Genomic DNA, 17,638 nt, shown 5'->3' with positions numbered 1-17,638 from the left:
TCTTTGTAAACAAGAATGTGTGTTCTCCATTGCGGGTTCAGCATGTTAAGTTTGCAGCTTGCAAAATTACACATATAGAATGATCTGACAATGATAGACCAGGCAGTACCTGTTATTTCATAGGATTCATATTTTATAGGTCACCCACCTTCAGAAATTTTAAAAATAGCTTCGGAAAGATAATTTTTAACTTGAAATCTAAATTTGTCGCATAACTACCTATGCATTAATTCAAAACAAGGTTATTAGAAGAAAGGAAACACGTATCATTGGAAGTAGATTCGAAGTAATTTGAAAAATGTACATTTCCGAAGTATATATTGTTTTCTTCAAATTCTACATTGTGATCTAAGTATAGGGTGAAGAAAGAGGGCTAGCGAGAGCATTCTGGCTCAGACCATACTCAGATCAGACTGACGCCTCCGTCCTTCAGGTACATACCTGCGTTCTTTCTTGTCCCTCAGATCCAAGCTAAAACTGATCTCGAATTTTCATTCCGGTCTTCTCAGATCGGTTCGGTTGCTTAGATATACAAATTCCAATACCTGTCGATTCAGATCCGGCTCTCAGGCTGGTACTTTCCACCGGATGAGGCAAATAATGGAATTTGTAAGGTCTGCATTCCAAACCGACGAGAACATCCTGTCTCCGTAATATGTCGTTTTCAATATAGACCTAATTTTTGCTTACAAGTCAACAATAGAGCGTCCCCGATGTTGTAGTGATAACGTCGTCGCCTTGCAATCAAAGGGGTTTGGGTACGAAAGCCGGTGAAGTTACATAATGGTTAGGATCCCACTTTAAACTGTAGGCTCAGTCTTCCTGTGAATAAAGTGGCCTTAAAAAATAAATTCAACAACGTATAATTCAGTGAACATTGTTGTCTAAGTGTTGTTAAAATAAAAACGCACACAATAGGTGGTTACATTAGGATGCACTCATCAGGGCAATGTTACTGAGAATACTAGATGAGAGTATAGGGTGGCTGGCTACCGATCCCAGTCAGCCAATTCGCCCCCTACTACCGCCTCAAACCAAACGAGAACAACTTGGTAACGAAACTAAGTTTTACTTAAAAAAAAAAAAAAAAAAAGCATTGAAAATGAAATAATTAGAGCTATAATAAATGTGGCATACACACATAAATGTTTTCAAACCTTCCCCAGTCATATTTTTGCTATCGATATCACTTTAGATCATATTATGGTTTGTTTTTATACATAAACTATTCGATGACATTGCTTAACTATAGAACATTTTAAGTTGTGAGCTATTCAATATGGTCGGTCAAAACCACATAACACCACAATTAATTGCTGCTTTGCTGCTTAATTGGCAAATATGTACTTATATTGATATAATTTTACCCATTCCTGGTCATGAAATTCAGTTTTAACATAATTCAGTTAGTAACGGCGACAGTGAACTAAATTCCTCTTTAGAAGTTTATCGATTGATTGATTGAGTTGGAATTTTAAGTCCACTTTATGCACAGTAAGGCTAATCGGATCCCAGTTTACAGTTTAAAGTGGGATCCGAACCAGTATGTGCCTCCACCGGGTATCGAACCCAGGACCCCTTGATTATAAGGCGACGACGCGCCTTCGGGGAGGCCAGAAGTTTATCGAGGTGTCGTGTAAAGCAGGATTATGTACTAATCAGTACCACACGGACTGTCTTATACGGAAGCAATATGTAGCGCGACGTGATTAGAGCTAAATATATGTTGGACAGTAGATTATATTTTTTAAAAAATTTTTCTTATTGATCTCTAAACTTTGCAGGTATATTGTGCATGTTGTTGTTAACTTACGGAACTTTGAAAGAGAAGAGTTTTCCCTAAGAAGGAGAGCAAGAAAATTGTTTTGCATTTAGGCTGCTTGTCGATTCATTTTCCTTCTCTGTTCAGTTTGAGTGGTGTTGCCTGTGGGTACAGAAGCGCGTTTTGGTTTCGCGTTCAGAAAGGTAAACCGAATGAAGATGTCAGTTTCATTTCTGCATCCGAGTACAAGTAGATAATTGAAGATGAGATGGGATCTCCCTTCTTTAAACAAAACACATGGAACGAATTGGATGAAGAAGAGGAAGGGGATAAGAACGGAGAAATGGAAATATGTCACTTTAGCTTCTCGATCTCTGGGTCTGAAATTTTCAGATGTGTATCTCCCAACCCGAAGGCGATTGTCTTTTACTTGTCTACAGCTAACAGAACGAAAGAGAATAGCATAAAACTATGAGTTATTAATTTCTCACTTTTTCCAATCAAACCATGGAGTTCAGAAGTAGCTATAACTGCACAAATCTTTACAAAAACTGTACTGTGCGTCATTTGGCAATTTGCAGCTTGCCAATATATTGTCTGTGGAGCATATTCAACATATACAACCCATCTATACTTTCAGAGAACACTGGCACTGCGACTAGCACAAGTGATTGTTCTTTCTCTATAAAATACTAGTAATTAAAACGGAATAATAAACGATTCTAACATACCAGCCGCAATATTCAATGTTCCTGTCTTTAAAACATGTCTCAAACACAAAAACTTTCATTACCAGAGTGCGAGAAACCTCAGTTCTTTCAACCTCTCCGGTGTTTAACACCACTGGTATTTTTTGCTACAAGTTTATAAAAACTAAAAAAACAAAAACTACTGGGACATTGCAGTGAATCCATTGCAATAATATTTTGTAATTAGAGCATTATAATTGAGCTAAGTCTGTTGGGCTCCATGAATAAATATAAATAATTAAAAATTAATCCATTGTGTTTATAAAAAAAAACATCGAAAAATTGGCACCTTTTTAGTTTGAGTATTCCAGTTTGAGTATTCCATGTGTTTTTTCTACTTAAGAGATCACTCATTCAGTTGTTTCTATGCGCATATTACAACATTGTCCTTTCATTACGTCATTTCACACAATTAAGTTACATTCTGCTCCTTAATGTTCAGCCGGGTGCTGTTTCCAACTGAACAGAACAAGCACAAAAGCCGAAAATTCACAAGTACCGAAGCTGTGCAACATTACTGTGAATTCCATCTTGCTTGTGTCGCCTATTGGCTTAGCTTCTGAACTATCAAGCTGCCCTCTGGAGGTACAGTTTCTGTCCACTTGTGGCGCCACTGAGTCATCAGCTGCCACATGACGTTTCACTCGAATTGCAAATAATCTTTCCACTTCGAAATAACTTTTGTCGTTTTCTTCCGGGTTGCATTATAGTTAAGTGTCAAAATTTGTAAATATTAATTACATAATGATGTAGATATTTGGCAAATATTTTGACAGCTATGTTAATGATAACTGCTTGATAGTGATAAAATGGTCAAAATCGGAGGAACAGTTTATTCTCATAGTTAAATTATTTAGAGAAGTGATTGTATATTTTAAACTTACATCATTAATTGTATATTTTAAACTTAGATCATTAATTCTCCCACTACTTGTTAAGTTATTGGCTGAGAGCTGTAAAGTTTGTGTTCAACCCGCTGATCTTTTTTCTTTGTCTTAAATGTTTAATTCGACGATCGTAATTCATTTTTTTAATGAGAAAAAAAGAAGACAGGAAACAAGCAACAATAATAACAACCGTATACGAAAACGGACCAGCGATCAATTTCGTTCGTTGTGTATTTGATTTTTTACATAATTAAATGCCATATTGAAGATTAATTTAAGTTGATCTTAAGTCCATTGGCATTCGAGTGCAGTCAAGCTTAAAAAGTAATTTCCCTTTACAGAAAGTAGAAAAAAGATATGATTAGTCATTTCCGAATGTGTGTAAACATTTGGAAGTCATATGCATTGATATGTGCTCACGAAATGTAGCTGTAACTAAATTACATTCTTCCGGCAGCTGAGTAATTAAGGCTGGCACCTCGTAAAAGAAGGGTTCCGGGTTGTATTCCAAACAAGTAGCGTTAATAACCTAAGATTACAACAGTTGCAAATAATAAGCAACTTTCTCCGAATGTAATGAAATTAAACGCATATTGTCATATTGCCAGCTTATATTGATTTTTGCAACTGGATGCATTGGAATAGTACGTTGATAAAATACAGAATTGACTGTTGCTTTGTGCGAACTTAGTATTTTGTCAGCTTACAATCAGCTGCAGTACTATACAATCAGAACGAATTCAGTGAAAGAGTCTTGTGAATATGAAAACTTTCATCTTGAGTCTCTAGTCCAAAGCTAATTTTGATGGCTGTAGATCCTAATTTTCCTTCGGAGATAAAGTAAAAGATACAGATCAACAAAAGCTAAGCCTTGCCCATACGAAAGCAAAGCTAATTATGAACCTTTTCAGTTTTGAATGACCCGAAGCGGTTCCCTTGATTGATGAGAAAATGCCGAGTAGGTGCGCAGACTGCTGTTCGTTTGTGACGTGTCAACAGCAGACAGTGGCACCGTGTTGTAATGGACAGACGAGTAGAAGAATTGTTAGAATGCCGTTGTAGTCATGTTTACCGCTCTTTCTGCTGGGATATTCCATATTATATCACGTCAAATAGTTATAGCAATTGTCTACACTAGTAAACATTGCATCTTAAATAGAAAATCAGAGTATAATTTCATGTAATCATTTTTCATATAATGGACAAATGTAAAAGTCCATAGAAATACATAAAACTACATATAATGAAAATAAATTGTAACGACCCTGCGTGGTCGCCACATTTAACGACCCTGCGAGGTCGCAATATTATATTTTGTTAAGAAGGTATGGATGAAGAATGCATGCTAAATGTTTAAATGTGTTAACGGATCCACCTCTACGTTTATTAGTTTCGCTTAATATTATTTGACCCTGCGTGGTCTATGTATTCTGTAAATGTTGACGGGTCCACCTCTACGTTTATTAACTTCGCTCACTATTAGACCCTGCGTGGTCGTTGTATTTGGTAAATGTTATTATTTATTGTCAATTACACTGTTCAACTCGATGTTTAGGATTACAGAGTCCTGCGAGGCTTATTATTAATTGTATTGTCTGAATGCACACAGTTTTAGTTTATATTGACACATGCAACTAGTGATTTTCCCACTAGTGTTTTCTTAATGTCACTTCTTGGATGTTTCTCAGTAAGTAGGTTGCAATATGTAAAAAAATGAGTTAGCAACGCGTACTTGTAATTAAAATTTTCACCACTCATGCGCCACCGCGAGTATAAAGCCAGCGCAGCGAGGCCCGGAATTCAGTTGGCTTTCAGGTCGGACCTCGATAAGATACCTCTTACCAACGGACCTGGAAGAAGGATAGCTCCGCTCTTGCGAGAGTCCAAATATCCTAAGGAAGGAAGGAAGTTGCACTCCGCTCTTGCGAGAGGTCAAGCACCCGAGAGAACCCACTCCACTTTCGAGTGAGAGATACCCCACTCCGCTTATTGGCGAGAGAGAACAACTCCACGTTAGAGTGAGAGAACCCACTCCACTTTCGAGTGAGAGATAACCCACTCCGCTTATTGGCGAGAGAAAACAAACTCCACTTTAGAGTGAGAGGACCCGCTCCGCTTGCTGCGAGAGGTTACCTTCCCCTATCAACCTGCGGCACCCCGCCAGAGTAGTGTGGAGTTGGGTTTCCAGACAACCTACTCTCTTTTTCAGGGGAACCCGTGACGACTGCGGCGACCAGGCCCTAAATAAAATTAGGTCCCCATACTCCCCATTGGCGCCTCACTGCGAGGAATGAATTGGATGTTCCCTGCTCCCCCCTTATCTCTTCGAGTCTAAAGGTCGTAGTGGTAAACGCACGTGAGTGGTAAGGGTAAAGGTAAAGACACGTGTGTAAGTATGCTAACGGACATCCTTGTGATAGGATTATAATAAACTGTTACATCTATATATAAACCTGGTTTAGTCTTTCTTTACACCCAGCAAGCCCTGAGATATTTCTGAGTCTTTGTACTACGACTGAATCAGTTAGCACATATGGGTAAACTTTTGCCGACCACCCAACTGCAGTGTTTAGCGTGTTGAACGCAGCCAGTACTAGTACTCCTGCGCCGTGGTGCTGAGCACTGCGTGGGTGGACGTTGCAAAATAGAAGAAAAATGAAGTTTTGAAATTTTGACGCTACAGAACATCTACTCACGCACGCAACGATACACCATTTTATTTCGCCATTTTTTTCTTCCTCTTGTAAGAATGGTTTCTATTTGGGGCTAAGTAGGCCGACAGGAAATGACGTCAAAACATTTTGCTGCTAGTCCAATTTATATCAAGTTCATAAAACCTGTGTCTGCTTTTGAAAAAAACATGTCTCTTCGGGAAAGAAAATTATTTTACAAGAGGAGGAAGAAGATTAAGTCGTACTACAAGGCCGTGTGAGGAAAGACAATCTTGTTGTACGTATATTGTTTCGGGAAAGTCAGTTGTCAGTCAAGGAATAATATGCAGAGGCATTAGGTGTCAAAGAAAAGAAAATGAAGCTGCTAATTTGTGAAGTGAACGCCAAATCTGATTTCTGCCATTCTTCATACGTTGAATCTACATATTTGTATTAAATACTAAGTAGCATAAGGAGAGTTGAATGTATACATCATGGTTGTTCTTTCTGTCTACGAAAATGTATATTCATTCTCCTTTTTGTAACATTTAGATTCACATTCTTAATTTACCCGTACAGTGGGAGGGATGCACAAGTATTGCTCGACAAAATGTCCATGGCTATTTTTATCAGTTTTTCTTTTGCATTCTGTGTGTTTATCAATACTAGGTTTTTACGTGTCCTGATGAAGAGGTTATCAGCAACTTGCTTGCGTTTTGATTCAATTCTTGAAGCTCTCATTGGGTAAAATAAAGTGCACGAACATGGTGATGGACAGCTTGTTTGGTAATACTTAGGCATCCCACTGTACCATCAGAACCATGTTCACACCACATACAAAAAATCTTCTCTTTATAACAATGCGTTTTGATCCATAAATGTTGTTTTCATAACTATTACTGCCATCATAATTCTCTCTTGAAACAAATTAATAGATGAACACCTTTCTAAATTAAGTTTTAATAATAAGTGTGAACTGTGTGCTCTGTGCTCAGTCATCTGTTTTTTCCACCTTTAAGATTCAGGGTAGAACTACACGATTCTATAGCTCAAAATATAAAGTAATGTTAAAAGTCAGGTCAAACTTAAAAAATCATGAGAGAAGCTTTAATTTTCGGATCTCATGTAAACAATTACTTGCTATTTTTCAACAGCTGATTAACATGTTTAAATATCGGCACTTTATGAAAAAAGGTTGAAAATTTGCTTTGAAAAGTTCTGAATAGTTCAGGAAAATTGTAGTGTAAATGAATATTGAGATCTCAAACTATATATTTTGTAATAAACGAAACTGTACCAAATCCTGCAAATGCTAATTAGTATGGTTACATGGAGCAGTAAATTCAAATTTGAGTTCCAAGAGAATGAAATACTGTTAAAAATCTGTTTATCACGTTGCGAAAGTCTGAAATCTTCTCTCAAAGTGAATTTTAACAAATTCAGCTTGATAGGCATCTTGAAAGATACTAAAGGAACGCTATTATTAATTCTGCAATGTAAAAAAGTTATTTTAAAGTTTAGGTTTCTACCACATCAGTCAGTATGGCACAAAAGTGTGTCTTATTGAATCCCTGTTAACTCAGGTTTAGTAGAAAGGAAGATCTGTTACAAACCAGTGAGGTAACTTCGAAAACAATGGTGAGAATAGTCCATTCTTGATAGGGGAGTGAAGCAAAGCTTAGAATAAGCGCAGTTTTATCGTGGCAATGCGTGGAGGACCTTGTATCCTACTGGGGGATTAGACCAGAAAGTGTTTGAGCACAGAGTTTATACTGCATAAGGGTTAGAGAACGAGGAGTTGCAGTTTTCTGAGTGGGATGAGAAATCAAGCCAGGACAGCTTTGCGGTCGGGGGTGTCACGACTGGGCGAACAGATTAGTTCCATCATAGCGTATAACGCGGGCCTCTGCTGATTAGGCCTATAAAGAAGAGAATCATCTCACGCCCGATGTGGAAAAAAAAGAGGGTGCTTCCCCCATTCTCCTGATATTGCGGCCCCCAGCACCCTCGTCTTGACATGTTCACAATCTCCTATGCACAAAATGACACACGTGTCGTCATCAACCAGACATTCTAGCATCTGGCGTTGGGCGCGCGAACCAGCTTACCCCCTGGTTTTATCTGAAGAGAGATTCATCATTTTGTAATTGGGAAGGACGGACGAACGGCGTTGCTGCTGAATGCTGTGTGTCACGTGAAATATGTAGGGGCAACCCCTTGTTAAATATCTTCTTTTCCGTGTCTGCAACCGACTGCGAAAAGTGAACTTTGTAGGCTAGTATCACAAACCAATATTTCTTTCTGTGTACGTCACGTCCATAGCTAATAAATGTGATTATTTTTTTTTTTTACCAAAATAATCAAGTATACATACTTTTCTGCAACTATTCTGTGTAATTTTAGTCTCGCTGTGTATAATGTTGGAACATGAATGTAAAACCAGCAGAAGTCACACATCTGACATAAAGTTCACAGTTACGCCATATTTTTTTTTTATTGCACAAAGGCATTAAACAACTATGTCAGCTGCCTGCATACGTGCTTCTGATTCTAGAGCAGGGATTTTAAACTTTTTTTTTTTAATGCAGTGCTAGTAACAACGTGAGCAATTGGTCGCGTGCCACATTGCATCATATTTTACAATAAATATAATGCGCCAAAATAAAAGTAGGCGGGATAGATAAAAAGGCATTGCAGGTCGGTTGATTGATAGATTTTGTTTTTAAGTCCACTTAATGCACAGAAAGGCTAATCGGAACTGGATACCTACAGTATCAAATAGGATCCGAACCACTATGTGCCTCCACCGGGTATCGAACTCAGTACTCCATGAGTAGTACACCCTGAACTACACTTTGCAGACTAACGAAGTTCTGGCGCCTCGACCTGCAACCAGGATAATTCTCTGTAGGGATTGTGTTGTGTTGTTCCGATATGTTTGTGATTGTCCCATCACCCATCTCACCATATCTCCATTCGCGATTAGCCCAAACTGGCAGAAGAGCGAAGTAAAATAAACTAAATCAATCAATCAATCGATTACAAGGCATCGAAGATGCCACTACGCCATCGGAATGCCCCTTGCGGGCTAGATGCGGCTCGCGGGCCATAGATTCGGTGGCCCCGTTCTAGAGTAACTGAAAGTTAGATACAATATATAATAACCCTTTTCTACTTTCACAAGTTTTCCAAATGTAAAACTCGTTCAGCTGCTAATATAAATTCAAACAAGCGTAAAGTACAGTAAGATTATCAGCCTGCAATATACTCCAATTTGTACGTATCTCGGAGCAGCAAAATTACACATATTGAACTGTACACAACCTACAATGCAACTTGGACACAGAAACCGCCCGTCATTTTGCCGCAGGCTACTCTTTTGATCTGATCAGATCTTGATTATGAAAAGCATGTCAACTCTTACACAGTAAACAACCCATTAGATCTGTGCAAGAAAGCGACTATAAATTAAACAATTAAGAGCAGTTCATTCCCTCGATCCTCGCTGTTATCGGATTTGTATACTGTTGTATCAGCATTATCAGAAGGTTTATATTTTGTTTGCTTGTTGTAATGGCGAAGCGCAACATTTCTTTACTATTATCAGAAGGAGGTACAATTCTGCCCTGAAACATGTACGATAATTGGAACCGTTAGACAGGACATAAATCTTCTGTGCATTGCTCTGTTCCAAGTTGAGGTGAATCGAGACTGAATTCATGAACGAGGTCAAACCTTGTAGCTTGCATGTAGGAGAAATAGCATATCATTTGATGGTTGTGCAAGGTTTTCAGTTGGAAATGTCAGAAAGGTCAGAACTGGCTATAAAGTATGATAGCTCAGGCTTACTGGCGATACAATATGCACAATTTATCATTAATGATTCAGCTTATTTTACATTCCGAAGTAACTTTACAGTAGCCAAAACTTGTTGTTGAAGTTATCAAAAGAAAATGGATGCCCACAATCTTCATATTTATATACAAACAACCCAACGTACGTTGCAGACAAGGTTTATGTACCACCTGAAGCAAAAGGATATCTAAAGGAAGGAGGAATATATCTTTGGATTATGAAGTATTGTGCATCCAGACTGAAAGAAATATTGCATCATATGATGCACTTTGGCGTTGCATTTACAAACGATACACAAAAATACATCAAACTTTAAACCTGATTTTTGCATGAATCAAACAATCCGTTTCTGGTGGAAGAAATCAATTTGATGCATTTAGTGTTCCCCTCCAATGTCTTGCAAGAATGCATTATATAAATGTACTTTAGTGAAATATGAAGCAGAACTCACCGAGGAGGAGTTGAAATTCAAGGAAAGCAACCATAAAAACGTTAAACCGCTTTCTTGTAACGTATGATTACTTGAAAACACCATACCAGGCTTTTTCCAGTACATGCACCTTCCCGCCTAGGGTATCGAATAGACTCACAGCGGGAGGTAGCAAATAGGGTTTTATGGGCGTTTCCTTGGCCACCGCATGAGCATGTCGGCGACAAAAGTGTTGGCTAAATCCTTGAAAGGTAATCCTGGCAGTGAATATCCAGCTGCCTGCATTTGCCACCGCGCTTATCAAGTTTTGTGGTTCTCGCCTCTGTATGAGAATTGCAGATGAAGAAGTTGTTGTAATGGAATACTCCACCTGATCCAGGAGATCTATCTATTATCTATACATACTGGGATCACCGATGGTACATTTCAGTAGATTGGATCTCCTTTCAAACTGTAAGTCCAATCCCAATTAGCCTACCCTGTGCATAAAAGTACACTTAAAACAAATTTGTACCTTCTCGTATACATATTTAACTTGTTACTTATACTTAACTTATTAAAATGTTTGTATTATGGGCTTGAAATAATTTTCCGTGATTATTCAGTACAGTCATATTAAGTCGTATAACATTGTTTTAAAACATGTATAGGTGTTACGAAAATTTTGAAAATATTGCCGGCGTAAAGATTTATTAAACCTTAAATATGGTGGACACTAGCGTATGCAGGATTTTTTTTTTCGGAGGGTCTAGAATTGTAATGTCAGATATTGCATAGCTATGTTCTAGGGGGCGGAATATACCATTTTTAACGTTGGCTTTAAAATTTGTCCAAATGCAAAAGTATGGGGGTCAGTTTGTTTCATTTACCACTCTGTTTTTCCCAAGTTCGTTAATGATTTATTTGGATAAGTTTATTTCTCTCAAAATTTCGGGAGGGGCTGTAGCCCCACACCTCCCCCTTACGTACGCTAGTGCTGGTGGAATACTAAACAGATCCAAGAATTAGTTTTGTTTGTTTATATTCTTGGAACTTGTCATGTAAACTTTTTGTTTACTTATTCTCTTAAAATAAGTTTTACTATTGATTTTTCAATTATTATTATTATTATTATTGTACCCAATGCATAAATCTTCCTGGTTGGAATCGAGAGGTTCCGGGCCAAAATCCTATGACCTGTGATATATGTGTAGTGAATGGTGAATTATGTACGTAGATTAAGGAACTGGCACCACTGTCGGAGACAATGTGGCTGACAGAGTAACGGTCGCGGTAAGGGTATCCCGTATCGCACAACACTAGCACAACCTTGCGTTCTGACGTCAGACGAGGAATGCCTACGTTAGGTCTGTTAGGTTTGGTTCTATTAGCATAAATACATTGCAAATTTATTATTTATATTATTAGAACTAACTAGCCTGACCTGACAACTTAGGCATTTGACCTAACAGCAATAAAAGCATTCCCCGGTGACGCGAGAAGGCAAGGTTGTCCTAGTGTTGTGCGATAAGGAAAACCCGTCACAACGTGACTTATTAATAAGAATAGCAAGACAGTTCAAGGCCTTTTTTATGTTTTCTATCACTTCACTATTGTCTACATTAACCTACCCCTCTGCTTAGAAGTTCAAGTATTTACCCCTCAGCTAAAAGCCAAGCAGAAGCTGAAATGTTTCTCTTTGGACAGGCTGGATAAGTTGAGCAGATATAAGCCTATCGGGTACCAAAGAAAGAGCCAATAACCGACTTGGCCAGGCTCAACAAACACGCCGCTTAACCTTTGGAATTGCCGCAAAACAATTATGCAACAGCGTGGGCAGTAGGAGAGTGATCAGACAGGTTTTCGCGGAAGATAATTCTGTTTCTTGGAGGGGTTCCAATGCTAGCAGAATACACCGTATAATGAAACACGACAAAAGCCAATACAGGCGGCTAAAAACAAAGGAATGAAATGTTCGGCGCGCGGAGAGAATAACTGAAATTGCATTCTGTGACCTCTTGGGACTACATGGTGGCATTGACATTTAGTGTGTAGGTGAAGAGGACAACACACGCACTTGCTCTATTAAGCCGAAGCGGATCTAGAAATATCTTTCGGGAATAGGCAGTTTGTGTCCCTTCCTCGTTTCGTTCTAAGGGTGGAACTTGTGTTTGTCATTGCCCAATTATCCACTTCATTTTATCACCATTCATCTCCATCGTCACAATTAGCCAAAAGAGAAAGAAATGCGACGTTGAATTAACTAAAACAAATCAAACCAAGTATATGTCTGTGGTCACGATGCCACTCTCAGCAGTTACACTAAAGTCATACTAACTAATTCATACATTGCAAATACAAAAAGGTACAGCCATTAGATATTAGCTGACCTCTGTGGCAGAATGGTTACGACGCCGTGTCCTGGGTTCGAATCCTGGCAGGTGTATTATTTGTGAATGTCCCTTCATCTTTAATCATATCATCACTCATTCTCAACTACTGGATTACCCAAAAGTGAAGTAAAATAAACCAAATCAACCAATATTTAATTCAATAGCAATTGGATATTAAATAGGCTAAAGAGTCTGAGAGTGACTAATTAGTCTTTAAATGTGCAATCAGCATAATTTTACTGTTGTCCAAGTATTAAAAGTTTTAAAATTTCTACATTTTTAAACTTTTTTTTTAAAGTCCTTCTTGATGACGTAGTGGTAATGCTGTCCCCTGGTAATCAAGGGGTGTCTAGTTCAATCCCTAGTGAAGCCATATAATTGTTCGGATTTCAGTTTGAAAACTATAGGTGTAGTTTCGAATAGCTTATATGTGTATAAACTGAACTGTAGAATCAATCTTTGACAAACTTTAAAATAACCTTGGGCCTACTCGATGACGCAGTGTTTAAAGCTGTGGCCTTGTGGTTTCTATTTTCGTTGGTGGCACATTGCACACTGATCAGGATAGCACTCTGGGCACAATTCAGAATACTGGACTTCAACATTTTAAAAATAATTGTTGACGATTTATTTGTGATTGTCTACTAGTTTGATTTTCTTTCTTTTTTTAAGAACTTCCTGAAACTTCTGAAAAACTACATCTGTTTAGAATTTTTACATATCTGCAATAGTTTCTTTACACTGTAAACCTATTTTCTACCACCTAAAACAGCGAAACCAAACCACACGACGAAACACGTAAATACTGTAGATGGAATTCTAATCAAATGTAATTTTTCAGAACTTGGAACTGTTTTTAGAAAGAAAAAAAGTTTTTGAAAAATTGTTTATTGAGACAGACCAAAAGTGTATTTCATATTAGTTTACTTACATTTGTTAATTGTTTGAATAGCCCACTCTAGTCGATCACCAGTTCATAGATGAGTTAATTGAAGGCATGATCGCAGAATAGAACACATTTTTACTTTGATACCACTGTTGGAGCAGTTACCGAAACGCCAGCTTTAGACGAAAGCATTTCCTTTAACATTTTTGCTGGCATAAATGCTACGTAAATGCTTCCAAAAATCTTATAAGAGGTAGTACTTTACACGAAAGCATTCTATTGAACATTTCGGTTAGCTGTTTCAATTACAATGTACAATACATACAGCACGAAAGGTACGTCGGGTTACACCGTTTACGCTGTGTGCACTGTGAAAAAGCTAAAAATATTCATCCATTCGTGTACAGTAAACGTTGTAAAGTATGTATTTAATCAGAGCCATTCTTCTCTACCTTAAATCATTTAATACGAAGCGATATTCCTCTTGGTTGAATAGTTATCGTCGTTTAAAAGCGTGATGTGATACGTTGTTTACATCTCACGCGACCGCTATTACATTTGCACTCGTGACCATGAGGTCGCTTCTGATTGGTTACGCTACGAAAAATGCTACGGAAATAGAGCCGGTTCTATCTTCGAGAAATGTCATGAAATATGCAACATTTCTCACTTTACACGGTAGCTTTTTGGTCATGGCATAAATGTTAAGGAAAATGCTTTCTAAAGCGAACCTAACTCCCGTAAGCAACAGCTCACAATTTTTGGTGCGAAGCGAGTCTGATAGTCCACTGATCCAAGCCATAAGAGCCTTTCTGCTTTCTCTACTTCCCGCCGTAAACAGCGCCAGGAGGTGGTTCATTTTGAAAAGTGCGAATGGGAACCTCAAGATAGAAACGCTGAAGTAAGGAAGTAAGGGGATGTGGTCCGGGAACATTTGATGTTCTGAAGGAATGGCGTTCAATGAATAAGTATAATAAAAATTAAGTGCATTACACGGGTACGTACGTGGGAGTGTGGGAATAGGCAAAAGCCGCTACTGTACCATTTAGAAATGACAAAATAATGGCTTCGGGCAAACGAAGAGTTGAATTGCGTAGATCGACTGTGTCTTTTCGGAAAGCCTTTTCAGAAAAAGGAATACTATTTAGCACCATGATGAATGACAAGATGGCGAGAATTCCAGTAATAGAATCGAATCCATAACAACACACTTGCACAGGGTGACATCGCCAACGGCGTTCGATCTGCGGCTTGCAAGTCGACATCGGCAATCTTAGATCGGGTAATAACGTTTCCCTCCGTCCTTGGAGCTGGAGAACAGTAATTACTGAAGTTCCTGCGTTATGACGTTCCTATTATTTCCTTCTTGTCTTCTGGAATAAAGAGTTCGTTCGAAAGCGGGAAACAGTCACGTTGTCTCAGCATGTGGCTTCTGCACAAGAAGCCGAGCGTCTTTTCACCACCAGCAGTGACAATGGTAATATTAATCACAGGTCTTCCTTGGGTTTCGCCTTTTAACCGGTAGTTTTCCTTCTTGATTTCTGCAAGAGCCCTTCCCTCGTTCCCTTGAGCACGTACCGATGAGCCGCATGGACTTCTACCCAGGAAAAAAGTCTTTGCCACTTCCAAACGCAACGTCTCCCTTCATTTTTTTTTAAAGCTCCACGACGAAACCGTGGAGAATCTGTAACGAGCAGGGGTTAAATTGAGCAGGAGGCAAGGATTCGTTGTTCTTTTTTTTTCTGATGGATTTGGGAGTCGAAAAAGAGGGTGGGGCTCGGTCCCTAACGGATGGTTTGTTAGTTGCGAAGGCGCACGGGCGAAAATTGACGAAGCAATGGTAAGGTAAAGCTTTACGAAAATGAAGACATCACTTAATCGGGCACGAAGCTGATGGGAAGTCAGGGACTGATGAGAATTCTCAGATTGGGAAGTGCCGAAGCAGAAAAAGGGGAAGGGGACATCGCCCTTGAAAGTTCGTTTCGCAATTTTTCTACTTCAGAGCAGTTTCAATCGGGTGTGGTGATCTAAATGAACTTTGGTGGATATAACTGGCTAGGTTTCATATTTTAATAATATACTCTAAGATGATAAAGTTCATTTAGAGAGGGACATCGTTTAATATTAATTATATTCTCCTTCAAACACACTATTTAAAAGGCTCTATTCCAATGCTACTTCCATGGAACTTTCCATCTGAGATAATAGACTTTAAAAAAAAAATAAAGTACCTGATGTTTCCTTGGCTAATTTTTGTCTAATAAGGGAAGACCGGTAGCTCCTGACAAAAACAACCTCCAACCGCATGCCAAGCAAATTACCAAAAATTTTCTTGAGCCATTTCCACACTTCTTGATTCTCTAATTATAAAAGGCATTTGGAGAAGCTGCTACCCTTACCACCGCATCAATATGCGAACCGTAAGACAGGTAGCGAGCTACGGGGAGGCGATGGAACGCAAAGGTAGGTGTAATTAATAAAAGCCGCCATTACCTCATCCAGTGCCCTTGACTCTTCAATGTAAAACTCATTTTCCAGAGTTGCCAAGTCTTCGTGAGGAAAGGAATTCATCTGAAGCGTTTGTGTGGAATGTGCCATGAAAGATTTGTGGCTCACCCAGCGGTAGCACTGTTTTTCTCCCATACGCCATCAAGAAATTAAATGGTTTTGTGTCCGATGCTTGTTTATTTTGTATTCTTGAAGTTACTGGAACTCAAATTCAAGTTTACGTCGAGGAATGAGGTACAAATCGCTGGATGAGTTGTGATAACACTTCAAGGAAAGTGGATGATATCTATATATCTTGTGTTCAAGCACTTAGCCCTTATACAAAAAGATATGTTTACTTCAAAACCAAATTGCTTCAAATGAATTCAATACGTAAGATTACTAATATTTGTAAACAATGCATGTCATTCTCTCTATAAAAACTTCTATCACTGATAACACTATTAAGCCTCGTCTCCATGTTAGAAAAACAATAAAGATGCTGACCAAGGTAATATTTATTATGCACTCAAAACACTTTACATGTAACTTTTCAACCACTACATATATAGTTCAGTTCTTATTCTGGCGAAGACCGTGATGTAGGGTTGTAAAGTTATATGTAAAGTGTTTTTAGTGTATAACATTTTTCTTGTATAACATTTTTATATTGTTAGGTTCATTCTGCAAGCGTTAATGTTATTCACGTTCTTAACATTTTTGGTACAATTATTACATTAAATAGTAAAATTATACTTCATTCAACAGGATTGTATGCCCACACAGCACTGTTTCGAAATGTATTAATGCATTAATGGATTTGGTGCCTTTGTGGCGGAGTGGTTAGCACAGCGCGCTACAATGCCAAGGGTCCCGGGTTCGAATCCCGGCCGGGACATGGGTGTTTCTGAGTGTCCCTTCACCAATTTCATCATATCATCACTCATCCTCATCTTCGCGATTAGCCAAACGTGGCAGAAAAGTGAAGTAAAATAAACCAAATCAATCAATATATTATACCATATTGATAGGCATGTGTTGGAAAATGTAGTGCGATAAATAAAGTGCCTGTAATCAAATACACGGCAAAACTATATATGAAGCAGTTATTTGACATAAACTTTTAAAGCCAACAATTATGAACTTCGTGCTGCAACACCTTTTATAAAGTCGTTAGAACTTACAATCGAGGATACTTGTTGATATGGCAACATGGCCTGCTCAATGCACTTGTTTTTTGCAACCATTGTGGAAGTACATTATTATAAGGCAACAGGAAGAAAAAAAAGCTGGCAATAAAAACAGATGAAATGTAATTTAGAAAGTCGACAGAATCAAAATGTAATTAACTCCTGCTTCCAGTGGTAGCAACTTCATGTAATTCGAACACAATGTTTAAGAAAAAATGCGTATAATAACCCAAATGCGAAAACCAGTAATGTTGTTACTTAAATTTGCTGCTAGTTGCGACATGAAAGAACCTTGAACATTACTCACTAAGCAGAACTAATGAAGGCGTTTTCATCCTATGCTAGAAGATTAATATATTTATTAACCTC

At 38.3% G+C, this 17,638-nt stretch overlaps 1 protein-coding gene across 7 annotated transcripts in view; it reads left to right on the top strand.

The window, feature by feature from the left end:
* The window catches only part of TfAP-2 (transcription factor AP-2), a 497,362-nt gene that overhangs the window by 419,492 nt on the left and 60,232 nt on the right, over nt 1-17,638 (top strand). The gene's annotated exons all lie outside the window — the stretch shown is intronic.

Source organism: Lepisma saccharinum, chromosome 27 (genome assembly GCF_977018435.1).
Source record: "Lepisma saccharinum chromosome 27, izLepSacc3.1, whole genome shotgun sequence".
Classification (NCBI taxonomy): Eukaryota; Metazoa; Arthropoda; class Insecta; order Zygentoma; family Lepismatidae; genus Lepisma; species Lepisma saccharinum.
This window is presented reverse-complemented; position numbering and strand designations above follow the sequence as displayed.